Below are 15,286 nucleotides of genomic sequence, written 5' to 3' on the forward strand. Positions count from 1 at the left end.
ATATATTGCCATATATTTGAAATACTACAATTTTGGCCATATTTATTATATTAATTATTATATTAATATATTACAACATATATTAAAAATATTTTTAAAAATACATTTCAAATATACTGTATGTCTTTAAAAATACAAATATACATTTTTGAAATGCATTTACAATATGTTAAAATATATTTTCACAGAATCCGCACTGTGTACTTGTGCTTATGGGACTATTTTCAACAAATTACCTTGTGATGTGGAAATTTCATTATTCCTTTTTAACTGTGGCTCACTAATGTATAAGGATGCCTCCAAAACTGGTTAAGGTGGCATATAAGGACATATAAGAATGAATTCTAAGCCTGGTTACCTTATTTGACTTCATACCAAAGGAATGTTATCATTAACTGACCAAGTCCTTAAAAGGTAATGTTGCTTACAATGGGGGTTGGTCACTTCTTTACCAAAACTTGTAAGAGCAGAGTCTCGCATCAGGGTAAGCATGCGCCTGGGTCTGATCATTTGTGCCACGCCGTATAAGACGGTGGACTCCACAGAATAGACATTTATAGCTAAGTATTCTTGTTATATTTTCTAATATTATTACATTTGTTATCTGTTTCTGTTATTACTTAACCACTTGACCTCCAGAGGATTTACCCCCCTTCCTGACCAGGCCATTTTTTGCGATACGGCGCTGCGTTACTTTAACTGACAAATGCACGGTCATGCAACGCTGCACCCAAATGTAATTTATGTCCTTTTTTCCCACAAATAGAGCTTTCTTTTGGTGGTATTTGATTGCCTGTGCGTTGTTGTTTTTGTGCACTATAAACAAAAAAAAAAAGACTGACAATTTTGAAAAAAACCCAATATTTTTGACTTTTTGTTATCAAACATGTCCAGTAAGAAAATGTTGAAAATCAAATTTCGTCATAAATTTAGGCCAAAATGTATTCTGCGACATGTCTTTGCTAAAAAAAATCCCAATGTAAATTAATTGGTTTACGTGAAAGTACAGCATTTACAAATGATGGTATATATACTGTTTTTTTTTTCTTTTTTAATACTAGTAATGGCGGTGATCACTGACTTATAGCGGGACTGTGGCGGGCATTCTGACACTGGGGGGGGGAACTGACTAACTGCCACTGACATCCCCAGTGACACTAATACAGTGACTAGTGCAAATTAAAAGCACTGACATTGTACTAATGACACTGGGCAGGAAAGGGTTAAAGCGGAGTTCCACTCACACTGTAAAAAAATAAAAGTCAGCAGCTACAAAAACTGTAGCTGTTGACTTTTAAAAAACAGCCACTCACCTGTCCCATGATCCCGTGGTGTCCTCCCTGCAGCCCGTTTCACCAGCTGTCTGGTGTTCCAGGTGCCGGGATCTTTAGCATGGGCACCTGGCTGTGACCGCTTGCGGCTTCACAGCCGGGTGCCCACTGCGCATGCGTGAGAAGTGCTGTGCTTCCTGAATGGCCCCGTAGTCTTCTGGGACCTGTCACGTGTCCCACAAGGGGAGGGTAGGACAATTCCCATTTCCTAGGTGATCGCAGTGAAAGTGGGAGTGGGTGCCTGTTAATTTCGGGTACCCACTCCCGAAAGGTGCCAATCCTTAATGGGGAGCGGGGGACCAGTCTTTAAAGCGGAACTTCCCCGTTTGGGTGGAGCTCTGCTTTAACATCTGGGGCATTCAAAGGGTTAACTGTGTGCTGTGTTTTACTGTGTCAACCCCACTGCTTTGTATGGCTCTGCTATGCAGAGCCATACAAAGCAGTGTGCTAGAGCTGACAGGGGAGAGATCTGTTTACATACAGACCTCTCCCCCATCAATGTTCCTTGTCGATCGCTGAGTGCCGGTGACCTGGTGATCGACAACTGTAGCCACCAATTGCGGCGCAGGTAGAGCAGCACACACCCCCTACCCGGAATTGTAAAATCATGTATATATATGTGTGATTTTGCACAGCCCTGTCGCCCTGTAGCAGTAGTTCTGCTATACGGTGGTGGGGAAGCGGTTAATTAAATGTTATGCCTACAAGTATTTGTGTGATCTTTCTTTACATATCACAAATAAAACCCCAAAAACGTAAACTATCACATAACCATGAAAAACACCTTGACAGCCAGGGAATTAGCATTTCCAAAGGCAGAGACCAGCACTGGCAGGTTACATATTTCCTTAGGCTGGGTTCACACTGATGCGGTGCGGAATTCTCAGAATTTTCTGTTGTGAATTCTGCACCACATCACGATTGCACCCCGTTTATGCGAACCGCTGTGGGTGTGTATGTTAAGTTAACAACACTCCGAAATCGGTCCGCAAAACGCAGTGCGAAGTGCAGAATTGGATCACATAGGTGTGACTACCCATGTGATCCGATTCTAGTGCGGACCCAAAAAAATGTCCTGCACCTTTTTGGTGTGGGTACGGTGCAATTTGAGCTATACAAAATGTATGGCTCCAATCAAGCCGCACACAAATCGCATGTGGTTTGCACAGTAATGCGGTGCGGTTCCTTTGCGAATCACATGCGATGTACCGCACCACATTAGTGTGAACCCGGCCTCAATACAGGTTTCCTTGAACGGAATAAAGTTTTATTACTTTGTTACTTCTTAACTTCTATTGCCGTAGGAGCGTCTCAAGGTACGTAAAGCTAGAAACGTCTCGGTATATTTTCCGTTTCTTATGGGGAACCGTTGAAGTGCCGGACACCCACTGTAGCCCGACATAAACTGGTATTGTCTCACACCGTCCTCCCTGACTTGTAAACTTATTGAATTATCATAATAGACTTATCCGAGCGCGATTCTTGGGTCCGCCGCGCTTCCCATCCCTGACTTATGATGATGACTCCGACTGTCATTGAGGAATTAAATACAAACTCCAGGAAGCAATTGAGAACTGTCAAAGTTTCTAGTCAGGCAAATAAATTGGATTTAAGTATATTACAGTCATAATCTTTTTTTTTCCACCTCTCTCCAGACAGACTTTGTGCGCTGAGAAATAAGAATGTATTCTTAGACAAATCTTGACCTGAGGGAAAAGGCAGAGGGAATCTGGGTTTTCAATAACATAAGACAATAAAGCTTAGACTTCTAACCCGCTGCAATATGGCAAAAGTATAAAGAGCTTAGCAACTAATAAAAGAAACAGGTTTCCCAACTCTGTAGGTGAAAATTGCTGCTGTACAAGGACACTTCATAAAAATGATAATGAGACGCGGTTACAGTACGGCTCCTCATCTGTCCTCCTGGAAGGCATTATCCTCATCTTCTCAAGTATATTAGCATTACACTCCAGTCTTTTCATGTAAGCTCACTAGTGGACACAGCCTACCTGCTCAATAGCTCACCTTTAATCCGAAAAGTCATTTACGGGCCTCATAAGTCAATTTGCTTCCTAACAGAGCTGGAAATATCCAAGTGTCAATACGAAGCAATCGGAACTCTGGCCTCTGGCCAAAACTTTTTTTTAGCTAACCTACATCTGCATGGTAAAATCAGTCCCCCCAGGAGCTTACACTCATTTTCTGACGTGCCAGAATACTCCCATTCTAGTGACCAGCTCCCGTAGAAAAACTGTGGCCCACTGTCTTCCACATTTTGCTACTAGGGATGGGCCACACTGCCCTGGATTTAGTTTGAGTGCCGTTCAGCTAACTTCAAAAAAGTTACAAAACCAGAATTGCATTGGAATCAATGGGAGATGAATCTGTCAAATCAAAAATGCCCATTTTCTTGGCATATAGGCAAGAGGGTGTAAAAAATAACGGGGGGGGGGGGGGATGGGCACTATCCTTTTGAACATGTACCAATGCAAAAACATTTTTTATAAATTCCATTTGGCCAGGAGCAGGAACTTTTAAAAAGGTCCATTTACTTTCAGTGATGTGCCTGGTGGGTGTCCTAATCCTGTCTGTGAAGGGGTACATCCCTGTAATGTACAGAAAGTGCAGCAGCAGCACTGACATCTGCAAAAGGAAAAAAGGATTTAAAATTGCCAGCAAATGGAAGGTTATTGCTGGCTTACTTAAAAAAAAAATGAAAAAGTACACAGACCCCCCCCCCAAGGGTTTGCTGTGTGTTTTGGGAGACCTTTGGAGAGGTCTATGTGCTGTTTTTTTGTTCTTTTATAAATGTCACTTTTGGTGAAAATAAAAAAAATTGCATAGAGCCCCCCCAAAATATTTTAAGGGGGTACCTCATGCAAAAAAAATTAAAAACTTGTGAGATCCCTCTTAAAATCTATACCAAGCACTTCGGGCCTAGTATGGATTTTAAGGGGGATCTCCACACCCAGAAAAATGTGTGAAGTCCCCCTAAAAAATCAATATCAGACCCTTAATCAGAGCATGCAATGTGGCTGGCTAGGAAAGAAGGGGATGAGTGTGCGCCCCTCGTGACCCATAGCAGGCCAAATGCCTTCAACATGGAAGGGGACCTATGTACTGGAAAGTTGCTCCAGGTGATGTGTCTCTGAATCATCCCCATCAGGGGCAGACTGACCATTTGGAAACTCGGGCACTGCCTGAGGGCCCGGGGTCAGTAGGGGGCCCCATGAGATGCCCCTGGTACCTTTTTCATAGGTTTCTTTGAGTTTGGGCAAGGACACAGGGGCCCCCGTGATCCCCTATTGCCCGGGGGCCCCATGAGTTGTCAGTCCGCCCCTGATCCCACACTCACATTGATTGGGTGCCAGCCCAGATCTCATGCTGTGCATTGTGAAACAGGAAACTCCAGATGGCTGCACTTCCTAAATCCACTTTATTGAAGACAAAAAGACCAAATGACAAGTAGCTGACAGATGGAGCAGGGAGCAAACAGGTAAACGCGTTCCACGCTTCTAACAGCACTTAGTCATTACCCATTAGATCTATTCAGCAAATACATTTTTATTCTGCTCATCAAAGACTATCATTAGTTCTCAGGTGAACAAACCAATTAAAAAAGCATTCAGTCCGCATTAGTAAAAGTCCAGCTATAGTGCATGGTATGTGCAACACTCAAAGCTTGTTTAAGGAGTTCAATCCAAATCCACCACGGATTTTTATGAAAAAAAAAAAAAAAAAACATCAGCGAAACAGGACCAAACCCCCCCTATCTATGAAACCTTTAAACAACTCCACTGGTATATTCAAAAGGAAAACATGATGTGTACAAGGACCAAATTCATTCAAACCAAAAACTGTAGAATATAATGAGAAGCAATATTCTTACATAATTGACATATGATTTTAATAATTAGTGTTGGGTATGATGTTTGAGTCAAACATAAGTTCGACTCGAACATTGGCCATTCCTGTGTTCATCCACTGTTTGTCTGCCACACCCCACAATGCACTGTGCCCTGACAGTACATTGTGATTAGCCAAATAAATACACCTGACCAAAGGTTAGGTGCAATGCTTTGGCCAATCACAGCGCATGATGATGTCACAAGGGAGCAAGGATTTCACAAGGGGGCGCGCGTTGTGACATCATCACAGTATTTAAGAACTGTCATCCAGGCACAGCTGTCAGACAGCGGAAGCCAGCATCGAGAGTAGAGCTGTTTTGTTTTTTTTTTGGGTGGCGGTGACTGATGTTGGTAATACTTTGGGTGACATTTTTTTTTGTTTGTTTTTAATAAAGGACTTGTCAAAGACTGTCTACTGTCATTTTTTTACACTACACTTTTTTTTTGTGAATGAATAGCCATGTACTCCATACTCATTCACATGGGGGGGACCCAGGGTCTGGGGGTCCCCTTGTTAAAGGGGGCTTCCAGATTCTGATAAGCCCCCTGCCCGCAGACACCCACAACCACCGGCCACAATTGTGGGGAAGAGTCCCTTATCCCCATCAACATTAGTGATCCCCCCCTGCTCCAAAGCACCCACCCATGTTGAGGGTATGTGGCCTGGTATGGTTCAGGTTCAAGGGGGAAGGCGCTCGCTCATCCCCCCCCTTTTCCTGACCTGCCGGGCTGCATTTTTAAAAAGATTTTGGTGTGGGGGGTCCCCTCAAAATCCATACCAGACCTGAAGGGCTTGGTTTTTTTTTAATTTCTTTGCCGGGCAATGCCAGCAATTCTTTTTACGTTCAGCTGGCAGCAGAGAACCTCGCTGACAGCTGAAACATGAAAGAATGTTTTCACTATAAAAATGCTGCATGTTTAGGGGTTTAGAGTTTTAAAATGGCTTCAGTAGTTGTCTTTTCATTACCCCAGTTCTTCATTTCCAAAAATTGTGGCAAAGAGATGTCTACTTTCCCATAAACGAGCAGTTCGTGGAGTTTGTACTGTTCCGGGATTTTTTTTAACATATATTTTATAACAGGAAAAAAAGGTTTTTGTTCTTTTGGGTCTTTTTTCTTTATATAGAAAAGAATAAAAAAAAACTGTGTTTTTTAAATACCACTAAAAGAAAGCTCTATTTGTTTCACAAAATAATATAACATTTATTTGGGTCCAGTGCTGCACGAGTAATTGTCAGTCAAACTATCCCAGAGCTGAAATCTGAAAAATGACCTGGTAATGATGGTATATTACATACTAGTACACAAGTAGTTAAATTTTCTTGCATTTCAAGGAATCACACACATTATCTCCCACAGTCTCTGTGTATGTGGTTTTACTGGACAGCTCTGCATTGAAATGCTTTGCAGCCAGAGTCCAATAATGTACAGATGTATAGTGAGACCAGCGGTGAGTAACAGCTTAATGCCGTCTTGCCATGTGGTAATTTTCCAGATAAATGGACACTTGCTCCAATAGATACATTGCTGAAAGTCAATGATCTGTGTAATGCAGACTATTACAGGAATGTTTCCCAGTCTGGCTGGGCTGGAAGGCAGGTTACAGGCTGTGCAACAATTGCCTTCTAGTAAATCCAAACATACTCCTATATCTAAAGATGGGTCAGGCTCCTGCCATCCGCTCCGCACCTTTACTTAGCAAATCTATCCACAAATCTTTTCTTTTGCTTCTTTCTAGAGAAAAAGAAAATGATAGAAAACATTTTACTCTGTAAAATACACTGTTACCAAACTGAGCTTGCCATTAAAATCTGCCCCTGAAAAGAAGACATAAATACCCCTCATAATGCTGAAGGCCATTAAAGGGACTTTCTTAAAAAAACAACTATTTCTACAGCACACAGTAGTGACATGAGAATCGGCAGCAAGAACCAGGGGATCGACACCCCCGAAAACGTTGAATGATGAAAAAAACCTTTCCAGCAATTTCTCTTCAATGAAGCTTCATTTGGAGACTCTGAGGCAAGTGTTTACTTTCTTCTTTACAGAGACAACTTTTATTGTCCCATTCAATTTAGCCTCCAGTTAAGAAAAAAGCATCCAAGAGGAGCTGGGACTTTGCTGGGAGTTCATACAAAATAGTGAGAGGACAAAACATTTGGAGAAATCGCTGGCTCAGGTTAGGCTGCCCACAACAGACAAGGATACCCTCCTGTGGGTACCCGGCAGGTTACCAGAAAAAACATTCATCAATGGAAGGAGCTCCAGACCAAATGACAAAAGACTGCAATTTAGTTTATTGGTTGACATTAAAAAAAATGTGCTTCAGAGGGGGCAGAAAACAATCCCCCTTCATCAGGGCTTCAGTTAAACTAAGAACCTTAAATGGACTCGAAATAGAGATTCTGGGTGTGAATCTATGTAGGGAAGTTTATTGCTGGCTAACTAGTTATTAGCCAGCAGTATCTGCAAGAGAACTTTGAATTGGCTTCCCTGCACAGATTCACACAGGAAAGCCTATTTTGAGTCCATTCAAGGTTCCTATTTTAACTGAAGCCTTAATGAAGGGTATTTTTTCTCTGCCCCCCCCCCCCCCCCCACCCCCTGAAACGGAGTCAAAGAGAATTGCATCTCAACTCTGTGTTGAGCCGAGGAGGAGATCTTGCTGCCTGTTCTCAGACTGTGCATGTACAAGGGAGCTATGCTGAGTGCTCTGCCAGCAGTCACTCCTGTGTTCTCTCCTTCCAGTGGTGACCCCTGTGCTCTCTTCTTCTAGCGGTGACCCCTGTGCTCTCTCCTTCCAGTAGTGACCCCTGTCCTCTCTCTTTTCCAGCGGTGACCCCTGCCTTGCCAGTTGTAACCCCTGTCCTTTCTCCTGCCAGCAGTACTCAATACTTCCAGCGGTGACCCCTGTGCTCTATCCTTCCAGTGGTGACTCCTGTGCTCTATCCTTCCAGTGGTGACCCCTGTGCTCTATCCTTCTAGCAGTGACCTCTGTGCCCTATCCTTCCAACGATGACTCCAGTCCTCTTTACTTCCAATGATGATCCCTGTCCTCTCTCCTTCCAACTGGACCTTATCTTCTCTTCTTCCATCGGTGACCCCGTCCTCTCTCCTGCAAGTGGTGACCCCTATCCTCTATTCTTCCAGTGGGGAAACCTGTCCTCTAGCCTTCTAGCAGTGACCTCTGTGCCCTATCCTTCCAACGGTGACTCCTGTCCTCTTTCCTTCCAGAAGTGACCCCTGTCCTCTCTTTTCCAGCTGTTACCCCATCCTCTTTCCTTTCAATGGTGACCCCTGTCCTCTATCCTTCCAGCAGTGACCCCTGTCCTCTCTCCTTCCAGTGGTGAACGCTGTCCTTTAGCCTTCCAGTGATGGCCCCTGTCCTCTATCCTTCCAGCAGTGACCCCTGTCCTCTGTCCTTCCAGCAGTGACCCCTGTCCTCTATCCTTCCAGTAATGACACCTGTCTTCCTCCTTCCATCGGTGATCCCTGTTTTCTATCCTGCCAACAGTACCCTCTGTCCTCTGCCCTTCTAGAGGTGACCCCATCCTCTTTTTCCTTCCCTCTCTCCTGCCAGCTGTGTCCCCTATCCTCTATCATTTCAGCGGTGACTCCTGTCCTCTAGCCTTCCAGCAGTGACCCCTGCTCTCTCTCCTGCCAGTAGAAACCCCTACCATCTCTCCTGTCAGAGGTGACCCCTGTTCAATTCATTGCCAGGGGTGACCCTTGTCCTCTGCCCTGCCAGCATTGCCCCCTGTTCTCTGCCCTGCCACAGTAAAACCTGTCCTCTGCCCTACAGATTGCCATTACACTGCCTTACCAGTTCCTGTGGACTCCCTGTGTGACCCACTGTACACTGCCCAGCTGATCCCTGTACACGTTTCTAAAAACTAAAAGCCCTGGTACACTGTTGATCCTCTGCCCTGCTGACACCCTGTACATTGCCCTGCTGTCCTCCCATCCTTTGCCCCCTGACATTTTTTACTGCACCCCCCACATCAGACAGGCTAGATCCAGCCCTGCTAGGGGGGAAGGCTGAGGTGGGAGAGCTCTCGCTGACATGCTGCTGTATTGTTGTTCCCAACACATCTCAAGAAGACAAAGAGGAACCATGTGCATTATTCTACCACCGAGGGTGACGGGATGCCGCCAGGCATGCAGTATGCCACCATCTATGGATGATTAAGTGTCACCTATAATGTCTGCTTAGGGTATCTATTAGTTAGGGTTATTGAAGGAACCATTGCGCTCTTTATGTTTTGCACTACAGATGAACAGTAAAAACTGTTAACGTTCCCTCGAGCCTGGTCTGAAGTTATTCAAAGTGGTGCATAATGGGGCTAGACATACTAGGCATCCGCCTAGGGTGCACTGCCACCCAGGGGGCACCTGGGCGCAGCACAGGCCGGCACTCTCTCTGTGTGGGATGCTGCCACATCATGATTGATACTTCAGCTGAGGGGAGGGGCAGCAGAGGGGAGAAAGAAAAGACAGAGGAAGATGCCAGTTGTCTGAGGCCAGTGTAGCAGCTGAGCTGCCACTCCTTCCAGTGTTCCTCTCAGACTCGGTCTCTTACTGCAAGCTGGCTGGTGTTTGCTGATCACTGTGATGTTCCAGCCCTTCTCTTCCCAGTCATCAGCGGAGGCAGAGCTGTGCCTGCGGAGGAAGGTAATGTCTGACTCTGATGTCTCATGCCTGTGTTGGTGTGACCTGGCTGGCCGGACATACATCACATGTGCAATGTCACATGTGTCAGTGAGTGATAACATCATCACGATCCCACAGCCTGCTCTTCTAGTGCCTACTGATCTGTGTCAGTGTTGGTGGTGGTGTGTTGTGTCGGATCTGTCACTGTGTGGGATCGCTCAGTTCAGCTACTTGCTGTTACAGCATTTTATCTCCCCCCATTGCCTGGGGAATTCCAGCCTGGGATCTGTCAGAGTGTGGATCCATCATCCTCCACTCACTGCAACTGTCACCCTGCCACAGCCAGCCACAGATGCAGTCCATCCGTGACACTGATTTTGTCTTTAATATTGGTGCAGGTGGCATCTTATGGCACTTATTTTTGAAAATTAAAAGAAATTGAGCATGTTTTGTTGAATTCATATTTTCTACTGTTTTTAAAAATTTTAAGAGGTAACTGTTTTCCTCAGAGGGCTTAGGATCCCTTGGCTCTGAAATGCCAGATCAGCCAGAGTTGACCCGTAGATGGCACTTCATTGATGTCAGGGTCTGTGGCTTGTTGTGGATTCATGCATCTTGTGACTGTCTATATGCGATCTGTCATCACTTGTTTGTGAGTATATTTTATCCATGTTTTAATAAAGTTATCTGGGATAATGCGCTAGGCCAGTGCGCTCTTGTTTTATTCCTTCTACCATTGAACAATGTCATGCAACTTTATGTGTCCATCGTCACATGACAAGTCGCACAAGTGTGAACGGAGCCTAATCCAGGCCATACATGGTTTGAACTTCAAACGATTTTTCGTACGAAAATCAAAAACATCTTTTGCTCGGTAATCCAATGGTGCCATCAATGATTTCAAAAATCGGCCGACCAAGTCATAAAGTTCACCCCATATAACAGGCGAAACTTCTGTTCTTTCCAGGTCACGGCTCATGCGCATATTCTTTTCCGAAAAACGATCGTACGATTTAACCATCATTGAGTTGAAATTCGGTCGTTTTTCACAAATTTTCCAACATGCCCGATCACCAAAAAAGGGAGGAAGCACTAAAAATTGGCCGGTGCCATTAACCTAATAACAGAGTGAAAATTGGCTGATTATTCTTAGGTCCGATTTTCGGTCGTAAAATCGGCCGAATTTTGACCCATGTATGGCTGGCCTTATAGGAGGAGATTTATTAAAACTGATGCACACAGAATCTGGTGCAGCTGTGCATAGTAAATGACATAAGAGTACGGCTCTCAAGATATCTATAACATATGAAAATAAAAGTCCAATTAGTATATAATAGGAATGTAATAAGCCTCTCTTCATAGGGACATCTGTAACGTCATATATGCTTCAATCTGGTCAAGGATAAATAGGGGATCCATCGTCACCAACCCCAAAAAACTCTGCCTCTTACCAGAAGAAGTTGACCCCCAATTACGAACGGGTCAAAATGTGCAATGCGAATTCCCAAGGAAATGGCGTAAACCAGGATATATGTTAACTTGAAAGAAGTAAGGTAGGATCTCTTGTTTGTTGTATTGTTGGGTCAGTAGCCAGACCTGAACCTTGTAGCTCTCCCCATTGTGTCTTTTCCCCTATGCTAGCATTGTGTCCACAGTAGCACTTGCGTAGGCAGAGCAGAGTAGGATTGGCCATAGAGGGATTACTTTGACGCAGTTGGCCAGCTTAAGCATGTATTGCAATATGTGTGAACCAAATATCCCTATTTATTGCATAGTCTGCTTGAAAGGGTATATACCAGTGTGCAGAGGGTCCTTCAGAATTTCTAGTGTTAACCATCATTGAGTCGAAATTCGGTTGTTTTTCACAAATTTTACAACATGCCCGATCACCAAAAAAGGGAGGAAGCACTAAAAATTGGCCGGTGCCATTAACCCAATAACAGAGTGAAAATTGGCTGATTATGCTTAGGTCCGATTTTCGGTCGAAAAATCGGCCGAATTTCGACCCATGTATGGCCGGCCTTATAGGAGGAGATTTATTAAAACTGATGCACACAGAATCTGGTGCAGCTGTGCATAGTAAATGACATAAGAGTACGGCTCTCAAGATATCTATAACATATGAAAATAAAAGTCCAATTAGTATATAATAGGAATGTAATAAGCCCCTCTTCATAGGGACATCTGTAACGTCATATATGCTTCAATCTGGTCAAGGTAATATAGGGGATCCATCGTCACCAACACCAAAAAACTCTGCCTCTTACCAGAAGAAGTTGACCCCCAATTACGAACGGGTCAAAATGTGCAATGCGAATTCCCAAGGACATGGCGTAAACCAGGATATATGTTAACTTGAAAGAAGCAAGCATGGACCCCCGTTGTGCAAGACTAAGCACCCGTAGACCCAATTCCAACAACAAACTGTGTTCAGAATATTGATAGCAGCCCAAAACTTGAACTTCAAAAGTAGATGAAAGAATTAAACCTGTAAAACATGAATTCCCCTCACAGAGGACAATTCAATTCCAAAGGCAGAAAAAACTTCATAGTGTAGTATTTCCAAAAAGATTTATTGCCTTAAAGCGTAGTATAAAACGTACATCAAAAAGTTAAAAAACAGCATGCCCCCATAACAACGGATGGTATGTTTCAAACCACAGTAACCAATCAGCTTCCAGCTTTTATCATGAAAGCTTAACTTAACAAGCTGAAGTTAGAAGCTGATTGGTTACTATGCACAGCGGCACCAGATTCTGTGTGCACCAGTTTTAGTAAATCTCCCCCATAAAGTCCTCCATCCCAGCAAACAGGACAGGAAAATAAACAGTTGAATCAACTTTCAGCTAGAGTTATCTTTTAAAATTATGGACGGTAACATCTTTCACGGAAATCCGCATTAATGATTATTTGAAGCTTTTCAGCAGAAGTCCATAATTATATTCTTAAACATGTATATTAGAGGCCTCATAATCACAAGCAGCAGAGATGGGAGGCTTTCAAAGCATAAGCCTGATTAATGTTTCCCTTTGCGATAAAGAAAGGCATTTTTTTCTCTTTTATAATGATGCCATTTAACAGATGTTAATTTCCTCTAAGTATTATTAAAATAAGTTTAATATACCAGGTCCCTGGGCTGTGTGTTTTTGATTTTAGCATGCTGTTCCATGGTACAAATTGACTAGAAGCTGAATCCACTACTGGGTACGGCGGCCATCAACATTTACTGATATTCATTAAAAGGTGAGTCTGATAAAGACATTGATATGGGAATGTCATCGCATAAGTAGTCTGTACAATGTTACCTTCACACGCTTTATCCTCTGGATGGGAATAACTTAAAGCAGACCTTGCACTAAAATTGCATGGTCTGCTTATTAAAGAACTTGAAAAAAACTTTTTTTTTTCAATTTTAGATTTCTTATTAATTTTTTTCCCATCGGAGCGATTTTCCTTCACTTCCTGTCCCATAGCCAAACATATAGTGAAGGTAACCCTGATAGTCACCAATGTCATCAGAACAAGTGTCCTCATTGGAAGATTTACCCTCTATTCGGTTGTGGTGAAAACCCAAAATTTGGGATTTTCTGTCACTCTCACCTTTTTGGTGATAACAGTCACCAGGATACATAGAAAGGATGAATCTCCCCAACAGGGACACAGACAGCAATTAAAACCTTAATAAACTTTTTCTTTACAGCTGGACAGCAAATGTCCAAATACAAGGGTCATGTACAGTGGGGCAAAAAAGTATTTAGTCAGCCACCAATTGTGCAAGTTCTCCCACTTAAAAAGATGAGAGAGGCCTGTAATTGGCATCATAGGTAGACCTCAACTATGAGAGAAAAAATGAGAAAAAAGATCCAGACAATCACATTGGCTGATTTGGAAAGAATTTATTTGCAAATTATGGTGGAAAATAAGTATTTGGTCACCTACAAACTTTAAGAGGCTCCTCTGTCCTGCACTCATTACCTGTATCAATGGCACCTATTTGAACTTGTTATCAGTATAAAAGACACCTGTCCACAACCTCAAACAGTCACACTCCAAACTTCACTATGGTGAAGACCAAAGAGCTGTCGAAGGACACCAGAAACAAAATTGTAGACCTGCACCAGGCTGGGAAGACTGAATCTGCAATAGGCAAGCAGCTTGGTGTGAACAAATCAACTGTGGGAGCAATAATTAGAAAATGGAAGACATACAAGACCACTGATAATCTCCCTTGATCTGGGGCTCTACGCAAGATCTCACTCCGTGGGGTCAAAATAATCACAAGAACGGTGAGCAAAAATCCCAGGACCACATGGGGGGGACGTAGTGAATGACCTGCAGAGAGCTGGGACCAACGTAACAAAGGCTACCGTCAGTAACACACTACGCCGCCAGGGACTCAGATCCTGCAGTGCCAGACGTGTCCCCCTGCTTAAGCCAGTACATGTCCGGGCCCGTCTGAAGTTTGCTAGAGAGCATTTGGATGATCCAGAAGAGGATTGGGAGAATGTCATATGGTCAGATGAAATCAAAATAGAACTGTTTGGTAGAAACACAACTCGTTGTGTTTGGAGGAGAGAGAATGCTGAGTTGCATCCAAAGAACACCATACCTACTGTGAAGCATGGGGGTGGCAACATCATGCTTTGGGGCTGTTTCTCAGCAAAGGGACCAGGACGACTGATCCATGTACAGGACAGAATGAATGGGGCCATGTATCATGAGATTTTGAGTGTAAACCTCCTTCCATCAGCAAGGGCATTGAAGATGAAACGTGGCTGGGTCTTCCAACATGACAATGATCCCAAACATACCGCCCGGGCAACGAAGGAGTGGCTTCGTAAGAAGCATTTCAAGGTCCTGGAGTGGCCTAGCCAGTCTCCAGATCTCAACCCCATAGAAAACCTTTGGAGGTAGTTGAAAGTCTGTGTTGCCCAGCGACAGCCCCAAAACATCACTGCTCTAGAGGAGATCTGCATGGAGGAATGGGCCAACATACCAGCAACAGTGTGTGCCAACCTTGTGAAGACTTACAGGAAACGTTTGACCTCTGTCATTGCCAACAAAGGATATATAACAAAGTATTGAGATGAACTTTTGATATTGACCAAATACTTATTTTCCACCATAATTTGCAAATAAATTATTTCCAAATCAGCCAATGTGATTGTCTGGATTTTTTTTCTCATTTTGTCTCTCATAGTTGAGGTCTACCTATGATGCCAATTACAGACCTCTCTCATCTTTTTAAGTGGGAGAACTTGCACAATTGGTGGCTGACTAAATACTTTTTTGCCCCACTGTATATTCTTGGTGTGTTTTGTGCATTTCTTCCAGATCTCTGTATCTAATCCAATGTGAAACCTTTCCTCTCTGCAGGGGCTTCCTGTAATAAAGACCA

At 43.5% G+C, this 15,286-nt stretch overlaps 1 protein-coding gene across 1 annotated transcript in view; it reads left to right on the plus strand.

Annotated features, from left to right (window-relative positions):
- Nucleotides 1-15,286, plus strand: part of LOC149474236 (uncharacterized) — a 91,532-nt gene that overhangs the window by 71,126 nt on the left and 5,120 nt on the right. Inside the window, exon 5 of the transcript XR_016311588.1 lies at nt 13,045-13,131. The gene's annotated coding sequence lies outside the window, so the exon portion shown is untranslated. The remainder of the gene's footprint in view (nt 1-13,044; nt 13,132-15,286) is intronic.

Source organism: Staurois parvus, unplaced genomic scaffold, assembly GCF_062004578.1.
Source record: "Staurois parvus isolate SC_StPar_1 unplaced genomic scaffold, SC_StPar_1.0 ptg000009l, whole genome shotgun sequence".
NCBI classification, from domain to species: Eukaryota; Metazoa; Chordata; class Amphibia; order Anura; family Ranidae; genus Staurois; species Staurois parvus.